The sequence below is a fragment of the Agelaius phoeniceus genome, chromosome 2, assembly GCF_051311805.1.
Source record: "Agelaius phoeniceus isolate bAgePho1 chromosome 2, bAgePho1.hap1, whole genome shotgun sequence".
Classification (NCBI taxonomy): domain Eukaryota; kingdom Metazoa; phylum Chordata; class Aves; order Passeriformes; family Icteridae; genus Agelaius; species Agelaius phoeniceus.
The window spans coordinates 117,432,493-117,445,528 of record NC_135266.1 but is presented as its reverse complement, the minus strand read 5'-3'; the positions used below and the strand labels follow the sequence as shown (position 1 = coordinate 117,445,528).

The 13,036-nt window shown below is 48.7% G+C and overlaps 1 protein-coding gene and 1 long non-coding RNA gene across 3 annotated transcripts in view; one reads left to right on the top strand and one right to left on the bottom strand.

Annotated features, from left to right (window-relative positions):
* The window catches only part of SLCO2B1 (solute carrier organic anion transporter family member 2B1), a 30,283-nt gene extending 28,122 nt beyond the window's left edge, over positions 1 to 2,161 (bottom strand). The window contains exon 1 of one of the 2 annotated variants that reach the window (XM_054654430.2): positions 2,057 to 2,161. The gene's annotated coding sequence lies outside the window, so the exon portion shown is untranslated. Of the gene's footprint in view, positions 1 to 1,994 lie in introns of both variants that reach the window. The other variant, XM_077174633.1, reaches the window with a different exon arrangement.
* The window catches only part of LOC129117577 (uncharacterized), a 444,593-nt gene that overhangs the window by 289,269 nt on the left and 142,288 nt on the right, over positions 1 to 13,036 (top strand). The window lies entirely within an intron of this gene.

Here is a 13,036-nt window from a genome sequence, read left to right as displayed (position 1 = left end):
TGGACAAGGAGCAAGTGCTGGAGTGAAGCCCCAGCCTGTGGCAGCTGGTGGGGGCTGGAGCTGGCACAGGAAAAGGAGGAAACGCTGGTATTTTGGGCAGCAGGGAGAACTACTCCATGTCCTTCTTCCATTATTTAACATTGGTGGACTGCACTGTCACCTGTATGCCCGGAGGGACCGAGAGAGTCCAGTGAAAATGGAATTATCTCCTGGAGGTGCCCAGACCTGCAGCTGGAGGCACAGCTGGCCCCAGCCGAGCTGCCTGACAGCAACAAGCCCTTTCCTGCATCCCTGGGCGTGATCCTGTCCTGGGCTTTCTCCAGCCACGCACTCACTCTCGGTTTTCCCTGGATGGCGCCTCAAAGCTTTGTGGTGTTCCAATCGTGTCTCAAGGCAGGAATTCCCCTCACCGCCCGCTCTGCCTCCCACACTGCCTCCACTTCCCTGGAAAATCACCTTTCCAAAGCCTGCCATGCCAATGGCAGGTGCTGAGGCGGGAAATGAGGCTCCCAGGCCATCCCTCAAAGCCACATCATGGCTCAGGACGGCCAATATTTCATCTGCTTCCAGCCAGGGTGCATGGGGCAGAGCAGCACCCCCAGGAGAGCACTGGGAGCACACTGGGAGCCAGGAACCACGGAGGAACCGGGGCTGGGATCTGGCTGTGACCAGACCAAGCAGCCAGACCCAGATAGCCCCGGGCTGCTGCAGGGAGGGGAGGAGGCCAAGCAGCCCTGCAGGGTTTGGGTGAGGCATTTCAGAGCCTGGAAATGGCACCTGTGCCCAGCAGGATGGCAGGAAAACACGGGCAGACTGGGAAAGCAGGAGGCGACACAGGGAGGAGGCAGAGTGTGCTGTAAAACAAGCAAACAACAGTAACAAGCAGGAAGCTGGCAAGCATGAGGGCTCTCACAGCCACCTTGGGCCAGGGGCTCCTCAGGAGCCCCTCAGGAGCTTTCTGAGGGAATTGGCCAAAGCAGAAAGAGTTCTGGATGTGTCTGTGCTTCCAAGGTGGGGGGAAGAACCTTGCTCGGGCTGCACAGCTCAACAACCACACGAGGGTTTGGGTTGCAGGGATGTTAAATCCTACCCAGTGCCACCCCTGCCACGGCAGGGACACCTCCCACTGTCCCAGGGTGCTCCAAGCCGCAGTGTCCAGCCTGGCCTGGAACACTGCCAGGGGTCCAGGGGCAGCCAGTGTTTTTGGGACATGCAGTGCCATTCCCTCCTGACACAGGAGCTGCCCCTCCAGGGGTGTCCTTGCCCTCGGGTGCCCCTCTCCAGAGGCTGAACCAGAGCAGCAGCCCCCACACAGGAGGGGACAGAGCCCACGCACCCCTGCAGAGCCCTCCCCTTGTCCCCATGGCCAGCAGGGACACCGGGCAGAGCAGCAGGTGTGGCCAGCCTCACCCCAGCCCTGAAATCCGTGCTCCGGGGAGCACAGGCTGTTCCCACGGCTGGCTCCCGGACCATGAGCCCATCCCAAAGGCTTGAGGCGACACAGCAGCTCCCCGCTTGCAGGAGCCAGCAGGAACCCAGCAGCTGCTGCTCCCAGAGCCCTGCAGCCACGGAAAACTCGGCAGGAGCCGCTCAGCACTGAGCCCAGACCTTTCCATGACTCTGGGGCTGCGGGATCAGCTCTCATCCCTGCTGGAGAGGCTCGGCTCGGCCAGGCTCCCTGTGGCAGCGAGGCACAGGTCAGATCCACGCTGCCTCTTCCCAAGATCCGGGCTGCCAAGAGCCAGTGCCCTTACAGGAGAAGTGAAACCACGGGAGAAAGCCAGCGGGGCAGCAGTGGGAACATGGGAAAATTCCCTGCAGCGGGAGAAATAAGTGGGAAGAGAAAAGACCCTCAGACAAATAAGCACAAGCAGAGAGGGAGCGACAGAGCACACGTGCAGAGGCTGGCACGGAGCAGGCACGGTGACGCTCCTCTTTCTGCCCCTGGAGCTGCTCCCAGCCCCAGCGGAGCCTTGCAGGAGCACGGAGTTCACCTTTGGAGAGCCCGAGGGGCGGCGGAGCCATCGTCCCTCGGCGGGCAGCTCTGCACACTCACCCTTGCTCCCGGGGCTCTCCCGATGCTCGCTCAGCCCAGGCAGCCAGGCTCTGCCCCTGCCACCGCAGCCGGGGCCATGCGCTGCTGTTCTGCCCGCCCGGAGGTGGGGATGGCTCTGCGGAGGTGGGGCTTCCTCAGCAAAAGGAGCAAATCCGACTTTTGCAATTTTTTTCCACAGGGTTTCTTTTATTTCTCTGCTTTCCTTTCCCTGCAGTCCCAGAGTGCCAGAGTGTGCGGTTTGCTGAGCCAGGGCTTTGCCAGCTGCTTCCACTGCCCCAGTCCCAACTGGGCTTGGCTTTCCCTCCAGCTCCAGTCCCCTCTCCCCTCCCTGCAAGGGTCCCGTTCCTCCAGGGCACTTTCCTTGGGTTCATTTTCTCCTTCAATCTGCTTCATCTGCAGGGTGTTTTTTTCTGTAAACTTTGAAGCCGTGGTGTAATCCTGGGGAAACTTTGTTTATCTAACCCTGGACTATATATTGTCAAGGTCTCCCCAGTACTCTCTTGCTCTGAGCACTGAGGCGTTTCCAGACGAGAGCAAACAGGCAGCCCCATCCATGCCTGCCCTCTGGCAGTGGGAGCCATTCCCTGTGTGCTGTCCCTCCATGCCTTGTCCCCAGTCCCTCTGCAGCTCTCCTGGAGCCCCTTCAGGCCCTGCCAGGGCTCTGAGCTCTCCCTGGAGCTGCTCCTCCCCGGGTGAACACCCCCAGCTCTGCCAGCAGACCAGGTGCACAAACACAGGCAAGCTTTGCCCGGGCAAATTCACTCTTGGATTCCATAAAGTTGCAGCCCCAAGAAGCTCCTGGCTGTCCCAGCTCCGAGGGGCACATTTCCCCTCTACCCAAAGAGCCCCGACACGGGATCCTCCAGGCAGGGAAAGGGGGATACCCAGGATCGGAGAGGCGGGAACGTCCCGCTGCCACATTCCATGGAAGAAGAGCACCATCTAATGACTCAGCTCTCGCTCCGAGCTGCTCGAGCTCCATCCCACGGCCAGGGGGTACCCAGAGCGCCTCGTCCCGCTGCTCCGTGTCCCAGCTCCGGGACACCGCCGGGATGCGCCCCAGGGATGCCCATCCATCCCGGGCAGGCTGGACAGGGCTTGGAGACACCTGGGAGGGTGGAAGTGTGAAACCCCTCAGCCCAGCCCGATCCCAAAAAACCCAGGGAATGTTCAGAGCAGGGCAGTGCTGGTCCGGGTGCCTCTGGAGCCGTGTCCTGCCTGCTGCTGCCGCTTTCTGGCCAAGGGATTTCCTGCTGCTCCTTGGGCTTTTGGCCCCCGAATGCCTCCCCAAAGGGTAATTCCCGTTACAGAAAGCAGGGTCTGGGTCAGGTGAGGGGGCTGAGTGCTCTGGAATTTGTGTAGGGAGGAAAATTCCTTGGAACACTGGGGAGCAGCTCACAGGAAATGATAGCAGCATTTACTGGTGCAAAGAGATTGCCAAATCTCACATCTGAGGTCTGGGATGTGCACAGATGAAGAAATCCAGGCTTCCAGACTGGAAAATAGGGATCCCACAACTTCCCAGGTTCTGCTGCTTATTCCAGTCTGCTCTTGGCTCAAGGCTTCAGCTGGGATTGGAAAGGAGCAGCTCCGTGTCCTGCGTGGGAAATGGGACCTGTGGCCACTTGTGGGGCTGGGGCTGATCCTTTTCTGCACGTGGGGCTGGAAAAACCAGCTGGATTAGGGCTGGGATTTCACATCTGGGCTCCGCTGATGCCTCACAGAGTGCCAGCCAAAAGGTGGGATGCAAATGTTTGGAATTGTGCAGAAATTGTTTGCAGAGCTGGGGTTGAAACTGGGGGGGCTGGTGGTAATCAGCTGCCTTGCCTCTATGAATTTTGGGGCTGCCTTCTGAATCCCTGCTTGGATCCTGCCTTTTGATGTCTGTGTTTGTAATGCCCATAGAGGACAACAGGAAAGGGCCATCAGAACTGAAGTGAACAACTCGTCCTCTCTGCTTAAAAGGAAATAATACCAGGATGTGTCAGATTCTGGGAAATGGGAATTGGGAAATCACAGGATTTCCACAGCAAGAAGAGACATTTCCATTATTTTCTTAACAGAAAAAAAAAAAAAAAAAAAAGAAAATATTTCTGTTTTTGTTTTGTTTTTTTTTTTTTTTTAAATGACGATTTAATTTTTTGGAACAGCCTGGGCTGGTGGAAGGTGTCCCTGGCCCTGTTCCTTTCCAGTTCGGAACCGCAGATGGCAGCACGACCCTGGGAATCGCTGCCTCGCTGCTCCTACGGGAGAGCAGCGCCATCCCGACGCCTTGCCTTAAAAACCCCCGAGAAATCCAGCGGGAAAGGGAATTTCAACTATTGGTGGACAAATAGGGCAAAACAAAAGGCCAAGTGCCGCGTCCTGCATGTGGATGCACATTTAAGCACTTTTTAATATTAAATTTTAAGCACTTTTTAATATTAAATGTGCTATTAGTTCAAGGAGCTTCTATCCAAAGGAGAAGAGGTTGTAAAGTTCTGAAGAAAAGATTTGCAAAAAAAAATTTACCCCTTTTACAGAGCATTACTTCCAGCTCTGAGCTGGTGCCATGAAACGCTGCCTACAAAGAGTTAGTGGAGATAAAACAGTAATAATATAAATATAAATATAAATATAAATATAAATATAAATATAAATAATAGAATAATTATTATAACGTAGATGTTGAATTGTCTCGTTTTGCTGAGAAGTTAATTGTCATTATTTTGCTGAGAAGCTGCACTGGGATCTGTGACACTAACACTGTGCCAGATTAATTGAGTGTATTTAAAGAAGAATGAAGAAGTTCCAAGGTCGTATTTATCTGCTTACACAGATAAAATATTTGTCAACTCAGCGACACACAGGTGCTGGCAGGAACTTATCCCTTATCTATTATCCATCAGTTTAAAAACTCCCCCACTTGTTAGTTCACATCTATGTGGCTCTTTTTTTCCCCCATATTGTTACAGAAAATCCAGTTATCTTTTTACAAAACTCTTCAAATACCCTCAGCAATAAAAGTGCTTTGAGGGTTATTAATTTGATTGAAAAATTACATGCTAGACTGGAAAGCAGCTTTTTGTTGGAACAATAAGTGGGAAAGTCTTTGTTCTTGAGGTATTAAAATGCAAATGCTAAAAGCAAGAGGGTAGTGGTGTCATAAAAAGAAAATCATTATCTCAAAGGTGATTATTGCTTTACAGTTGTGAGTAATTTCCAAGTACTTCACATGCTTTTTTCCTTAGTAATGGATAATGACCTGTGTATGACTCCAATCACAAAAACAGCTTTGAAAAATCCTTTATTTAAGCCATCCAAAAATTATTTCTTCTCTATCTTGAAACCAAAGAGTTCTGCTTCAAACGAGGGAGTGCATTTTACAGCCAGCTGTAAAACTGTGAGGACACAGCCTGAAACCTGGTGGAGCCAAGGCATGACACAAGGCAGCAGCACATTCATCCTGCTTTTCTCCTGCTCTGAGGATCAGGTCTGCGATCCCAGAAAAGCTCCTTGCTCACTGGATTACCCCGTGCAGCTCTTCATGGGGAAAATGTTTGTCCCTGGAGGTCCCTGGAGGTGGCCATGGGGCACAGCTGGGGCTCAGGGCTCTTTTCCAGCCTCAGGCATGCTGGGATTCCAGGACTCCACTCCCATGCCTGGGGTTTTGCTTGCAGGGTCACAAATTTGGGTGTCTCTCCATCAAAACCCTGCTGTGCCAGGGACCAGGGCATCCGTGGCAGTTTGGGTTTGTCCTCCCGGGGAGATGCAATTTGGGATGTTCCAACCTCCAGGGAGAAAATCTTGGGGAGAAATGTGATCTTCTGGAGCCAGACTGGTGATTCACAGCCACCTGCTGCAGGGGCCCCGGTGGGAGCTGGAGATCCTGCCTAAGATCCTGCCCTAAAAACCCAACTCCTGGGTTCTGTTCTCACATCAGAAACCAAAGTGCAGCAGGACTGTGTAGCAGGATTCAGGACTCTCCTGTTCACTGTATATAAACCATAATTTATGTTTTTTTTTATATATATATATATATGTGAGAAACATATTGTGCAAGACTCGAGAGAAGTCTTGCCCTTTTGCTGACATCCTGCTGCAGGTTTTCATCCCTTAAAAAATTTATTTTGTGCTACTCAGGCAATATGAAAAACATGGAGAAGTGGTGTAACATTGGTCATTACTCCCCACGGTTTTTTAAAATTACTTCACACAGGTTTTTAAATGATGACTTAATCATTTCAGGGATGTTTCTTAAAAGTTTCCTAATCTTCCTCAAGGCGGGAGGAAGATCTCATCTTAATCCTTGTATTCTGTGAGTAACATTTGTGTTGCAAAGGCACTGCACAAAAATCAGGGTGTCAGAAGCCACACTGGAAACATTCTTTTTATTCACTGAGCAGTTTTTTCCTGTGTTTATTTGCTGGTCTGTGTAGCAAATTTCTTTTTCCTTCTGACCTTTCCCTGTTCCTCTCAATAAACCCCCAGATAACTTTTGCTGCTCTGTCCAGCTGTATGTGCTCTGTAGGGAAACAATCCAGATTAAGAAAAGTTTAATTCTGGCTCACTGGCAGCAAACTAAGTCGAAAACAGTTCAAAACTCCTACTGAACGTTGGGAAATTACTTTTCCATAGACTCTGCCCCTATTTAAGTAATTTGAATAATTCAGGAACAGATAAAGCAGGGTAACCAGCAGTAACAATGAGGTAAATAAAGTGTTTCCAGGACTACCATGGAAAGTGGAGGGAACTGAAACGAATTGTGGAATGTTTTAAAAGAAACACACCCGGGGGCTCTGGTGGATTTTAACTCCTGGCTGAAGAGGGAGAAGTGTTGCAGTTGTTCTCTGCCAGAGGATATTTCCGGGCTTTCCTTTGTCTCCCCAGACCTTTCCCAGGTCTGGATGCCTCTGGGGGCAGAAGAAAGCAAAGGGGAGCTCCAGCTGTGTGCCAGAGGCAGCTCAGGGCCTCTAATCTCCAGTCTGTACACACTAGATTAAAGATCCGCCCCGAGTTTTGATTAAGAACGCAAAGTTAAGAGATTAAATACCAGGAAGCCAAATTAAAGAGCTTTAAGTCAATCTCTGAACTCATCAAAGTTCCAAATTTCTAAGCTGTCATTACAACACAGGATTAGTGCAAAGCTTCCCTACCCTGATTTGATGTCCTTCCCTGGACAATGTGATTTATTCCCCTGTGCTCCCATAAACCCAGCTATTGTCTTGTCTGCAGAGCTCAGCCCACCTGCATCCCCCGGGGGCTTCCCTGGCATTCCAGCCCTGCCCCAGTTAGCCTGGGGCCCATGGTGAGCCTCCTTTGTGCTGCCCTGCTTGGTGACCCTGGAAAATGCTCTGAGGCACCCACACCGTGGGCTCAAGGAATAAACACATCCCAAGGAATAAACACACCCCAAAAAATAAATACATCCCAAGGAATTAGTAAATACATCCCCCTTCCTTCTCACCTCTGGCCAGACAGATCCCAAAGACCTGGGAAAAAGGGAGACTGTGGTTATTCACCTCCAGGTACCTGAAAATGAGCCCTGAAAGTCCAGAATTGATGTTCACACCTTTCCAGAGCCAGTTCTATCCAGAGTTTTCTATGCAGGGATCAGCTAAAGCAAAGAACTGCTCTGAAAACACATCCTGCAGACTGCCACAGTTGGTTATTTAAAGCTGCTGCTGTAATGCATTAAAGTAAATGTCCCCCTGCTTTTCAGGATAATAAATCTTGTCCTTCCCATTTTTCATTTATGGAATGGGGATGTCTCAGCTACATTAAGACTGTGCTTTCCAGGGCTTTTTCCACAAAAGATAACTTAATAACGTTTCTAAATGCTGTGCTAATTAAAGCTTTCACTTGAAGTTACTCTCCCTTGTAAGACACTGTGCCAAGTGAGCCATTTCCAAATTTGCATCTCAAGCCTTAGAACTTTTTATAAGAGTTAAGCACACAATTCCAAGCTTTTTGAACCCACTTTTTAACTTTCCCACGTCCCTGTGCAGAATGCCTTATCCAGAACATCAAATTAAAATGTTAAATGATGGAGAGTTCTTTTTGGTTTTAAAGAAAAATTGGAACTTTTCTTCTTTATTGAATTTTATTATCCTCCTTTACAAGTGCAGTTACTATTAGTGGTTATTTAGTGTAGCTATTATTAATAGTTATTTAGTGTGGCCATTATTAATGGTTACTCAGTGTAGTTATTACCAGTGTATTTTTACTCTTACAAGCCATATGAGAGTGAAGCTTTCCATCCTCTGGAATTACTGGAATGGCTACAGACACGGCTACTCTGTGTGGTGCCACCAACAAAAGGGGCCTGATCCAACAAGTGCCCCTGTGCCCAGTCCTGCCCAGTGCTTTGGTGCCTGGAGCATTAATTCCAGAGGTTGTGGTTCTGAGTCACTGCTTGCCCTTGTGGCTGCATTAAAAGGCTGTTCACGTTTTCCCAGTTAAACTAAATTATTATTATTTCCTTCTCCTGCTCCTTCCCCCATCCAACTGTTGTTGTTTAATTAAGGATAGCGTGCTGCTCTTCAGTGGGTGTTTGTTTATAGCCTGGTAAATGTCAGGAATATGCTCTGGTGGGAAGTCTTTTAGCTGGGAATACTCAGGTCTTTTTAACCACTACTGCATCTGTAAAAAAGAAAAATTGTTTCAAAATCTCCTTTTCTGATGATTTTAAAATATTTTCATTATTTATTTAAAGGAATGTGCAGTTCAAATTGTGCTTTTTACAATAGCCTTATTCTTGGCTTTTTTTTTCTTTTCCTTTGTTTGTTGTGGTTACTTGCTGGCAATCTGCATGTTTTGAATCTGGAGAGGAAAAGTGCACTTGTGATTTACAACAGTAGAGAATCTGCACAAGCTATGGCCCGTGGACACATTTATTTTTACTGGTCGTGAAGAGCACCTTTTCCAAAGCCAGCTCAAACAGCAGCATCTCCTCAGGGCCTCTGGGCTGTCCTGGAGCCTTCAGCAGGCAGAGTTTGAGCTCCAGTCAGAGCCAGGAGCATACAGAACATGTTTTTCCACTGCATGGCAAAATATCTGGTTGTGGTGTTGTTGGGTTTTTTGGTTGGTTGGAGGGTTTTTTTGGTTTTTTTTTTTTTTTTGGTGGGTGGTTCTTTGTTTGTTTGTTTCTTTTTGGTTTTGGTTTTGGTTTTTTCTGTTTTTTTTTTGCGTGGGGCTTTGTGGTTGAACACAGGCATTTTACATCAGCTTTGCCATGGAAGATTTTATGTTGCTTTGCCCTTTCCTACATATGGAGCAAAAGATTTTGTGGCCCTTTACTAAGGTCAGTTCAGCTGCCATGCCTCAATCACCTTAAAAACAAAGAAAAAACTAATTTGGAAGGTGTCTAAATGCCTTTACTTTTTCAAATTCCCTTCATCACCTTAACCACAGTTAGAGAAAAGTTTATTTGAGCCCTTGGTGCATTTCTGGCGGTGGGGCTCTCCCAGGGAGTGTCCCACTAAAGGGATTCAGAAGGAGGGGGAGTGTTCCCTGGATAATGCTGACTGATGGGCCTTGCCGAGCTCCAGTCACTGAGCAATGCCTTTAAATCTGCCTTTTTCCAGCATCTTTGTGCCACGAGGTGCCAGCCCCCTGGTGCTGGAGTGTTCTCCAGGTGCTGCTCAGTTCCAGCCAGGATACAAAGCCCACAGCCTGGCACACACATCCTTGGGGAGGTGCTGGTCATGATTTTGTCCTTATTATTTAGGGAATTAAATAAAGAGAAGACAAATTAGTTCAGAAATTCCTCAGGGACTTTGCCATTGTCAAGTTTGGTTCTTGGCTCTGCCAGTGATGACTTTGGGTGCTGAACACCTCTGGAATGGGTCACTGTGCAATTTCCACCTGTGGAAATTCCTGGGAATGGGTTTCCCTCTGCTTTCACTTGCCCTTTCTGCCTGAGGGGATGGGAAGTGTCAGCTGCTTGCTTGGCTCTGCATTCACTCCTGAGCAGAGCTCAGCTTCATGGGACCTGACCTGAGCTCAGCCTGGGCAGGCTTTCCCTGCCACCAGGACTGCAGGCTGAGCAGCTCAGCTTAAGGACTGGAATAAATGATGAGTGCTTGAGAAGCTGATATGAGAGAGAAGCACGTTTTCATTCTCTGTGAGCAACCTGGGGGTTTTTAATGCATAGCTCTCTTAATGAAAAGCTGTAAATTCATGCTTCTCTCAGAGGTGGAGCAGCCTGCAGGTTCAGAGTGCTGAATTTCTAAGAGGCTGTCATCAATCACAGTCCTTCTGGTTTAGCCAAACTAAGACAGAAAACCTGGGGAGGAATCTCTTTGCCATGAAATTCACAGAGCAGGTTTTCAGCTTGGTGGGAAGTCACACTCCTATCCACAATTATTGCCCCTGGGACTTTATCTAAGTGTACAAATCCAGGACCATCCAGCTCTTTCAGGGCTTTCTTGGGCCATTGGTTGAGGTGCAAAACCAATTTGGTTCCATCTGTTTATGGGATTAGACTTTATTCTGACCCAAGCACCCTATTTCTTCCCTTCATCTGCTATGGACCTAAGCAACAGCAACAAAAAATAGTTACAATTTCTTTATCACCTTAATATCCTAAGAAAAACCCTCACAGGGATATCTACATCTCTGTTTTTGGGTGGGGAACTGAGGGGCCTCCCAGGACTCCTTCCAGTTCAATTTTCTGCTTTCCCTGTGTAGGACATTGGAATATGTCTAGAAAGAGCAGAAGAGGTCCTGTATGTGTGCGTGTATATATATACACACATAAAAAAAATTATTGTGCTATTTCCAATAGCACTGGAAGGACAGATTTGAAAGGGAAATCCCCTTTACAACCCTCAACTCCCAAGGTGCTGTTGGATTTCCTAAACAAAAAGCAAACCCCAGCACTGCCTGAGTTGAATAAACATTGATCATCTATTAATAATAAGACTGGTATGTCTTGCTGCTGCTTTGGATCTGGATCAGCGTCATCATTTATTAGCATTTTGAAATAGCTCTGCAGAATGGGGGATGCTCCAACTTCTACCTGAAAAATCTCCCCAGATCTCTCCACAGAGGATCTGGGAGGTGAGGAAAGCAGAAAAAATCAGCCAAGATGGATGCAGGAAGTTCAGCCCCTCATTTTGCCCACTTTCTATGCATTTTGCATAAATCAAAGGCCACATTTTAAGTCTGTGTTAGATCATCAAATAGCTCTTCTCAAAATGTCAGCAATTCACTGCTCAAATAGCCTGCCAAATAATATTTAATCAATTGCAAATGGGATGCAGATTCTCCTGGAAACTTTGGGGAATTGTTCACCTCAGCTAAATGCAGGTAACACTTTAGGTCACTTCCTGCACTTGCCTTGGCTGAATTAGCCTGGACAAAACTCTGATTGGAATAACTGCAGAAATATGCAGAGATGAAGCTGAAGGCCAAATAAATAATGAATGCAGCCCTCCTGTTGAATGCCTCTTCCCTAGCACTGGGTCTCATTAAAATCAATAGAAGGAGCACAGAACAAAAGGCCATGTATTTACTGAGTTTAGCCTGTAGATAATGAAGTGGCAAATAGGTCACGCTGCTTAGGAATTTATTTAAAGCAATTTTATTTTGATAATGCCAGCTGTCACCAAGTGCTGCTGACAGGGATGGTCTCCCAGTTAATTTTTCTTCCTACCTGAGCAAGCCTTGACCCTTGAAATACCAGCTGTGGGGGCACAGTGCAGCTCTGGGCAGGGGGCTGGAGGTGTGGGCACTTGGCATGGTAAGAGGAGAAAATGGAAAAGCGAATTTAGCCCTCCATAGCTGGGCAAGTTTGCTGTCTTTAATTCCATAGCCAGATAAACTTTATATTTGGCTTTATAACACTGCCCTGCTGAAAGGATTGCGGCTCCTGAGCTCCAGGTGTGCACTGAAATGAGGAGATTACTTTGGGGTCTAGAGGAGAGCAAGGATCCCCTTGCAGGGCTCAGTTTCTGTCTGGGATGGCATTTCTGTCTGGAGAAAGGGGAAAGATCATTTGGGAAAAGTGGGGACAGTGACAGCATGCTGGAAAAGATTTCCTCGAGCCTCAGAGCATCCCCTAGGGATGCTCAGAGTGATTTAATCAGCAGGGAAAGATTATTTAATCAATCATGAACCTGGGGTTGAATTTTTTAAAGATAAGTAATTTTCTGCTCATTTTGAAAGGGAGCAGGAAACAAGTGTGTCTGACAGAAAGCTGTCCTGGCTGGGGACTGCCTGTGGTGACATCCGTGACAAGAGGAGCCTGTGTCAAACAGATGTGAACATGGTCCTTGTGCTTCTGAAGCAGCAGAGCCTCTGTATTCTGCTGTCCTTGCAGAGGGGCAGGTTCAGGGGGGGTGTGTGGTGTCTGTGGGAGATGAGGGGCAGCCCCAGCCCCTGTGGGTGCAGGATCCCCAGCAGGATTTGGGAGATGGAGCTGCTGGGCCATCCCTGTGCCCTGGAGCAGAGCCCGGGCTGTGCCTCTGAGCAGGGCATTCATCTCCAGGCAATCCCTGCTGCACAGCAGAACGCTGGATTAGCAGTCAGGAGCCCTTGTGATTCCAGAGATTAACTGCTAAACACATCACTCCTTCGGGGGCCAAGCCTCCCTTTTCATTTGGAGCCGGTAGCCCGTTAAAAATTAGGAGAAATTGCTCTGGCAATTAGGAGAGCACGAACCCGCTGACCTGCACAGGGGCTTGTGCTTCAGGAGAACCTTGGCAGCAGTATTTCTGCCTGTTTGCTTGTTAGGCAGCCCACTTTCCTTCCTCTGGACATTTAAAGGGTTGTCTTCTCAGAAGATGCTGCTTTATTGGAAAGAAGAAGACCAGGCAGCTCCAAGCCCCATCCAACCTGGCCTTGGACAATTCCAGGGACCTTGTGCCAGGGCATCCCCACCCTCACAGGGAGGAATTCCTTCCCAATAGCCCATCCATCCCTGCCCTCTGGCAGTGGGAAGTTCGTTCCCCCTTGTCCTACCATCCCAATGAGGACATTGGCTTTCCTAACCTCTAA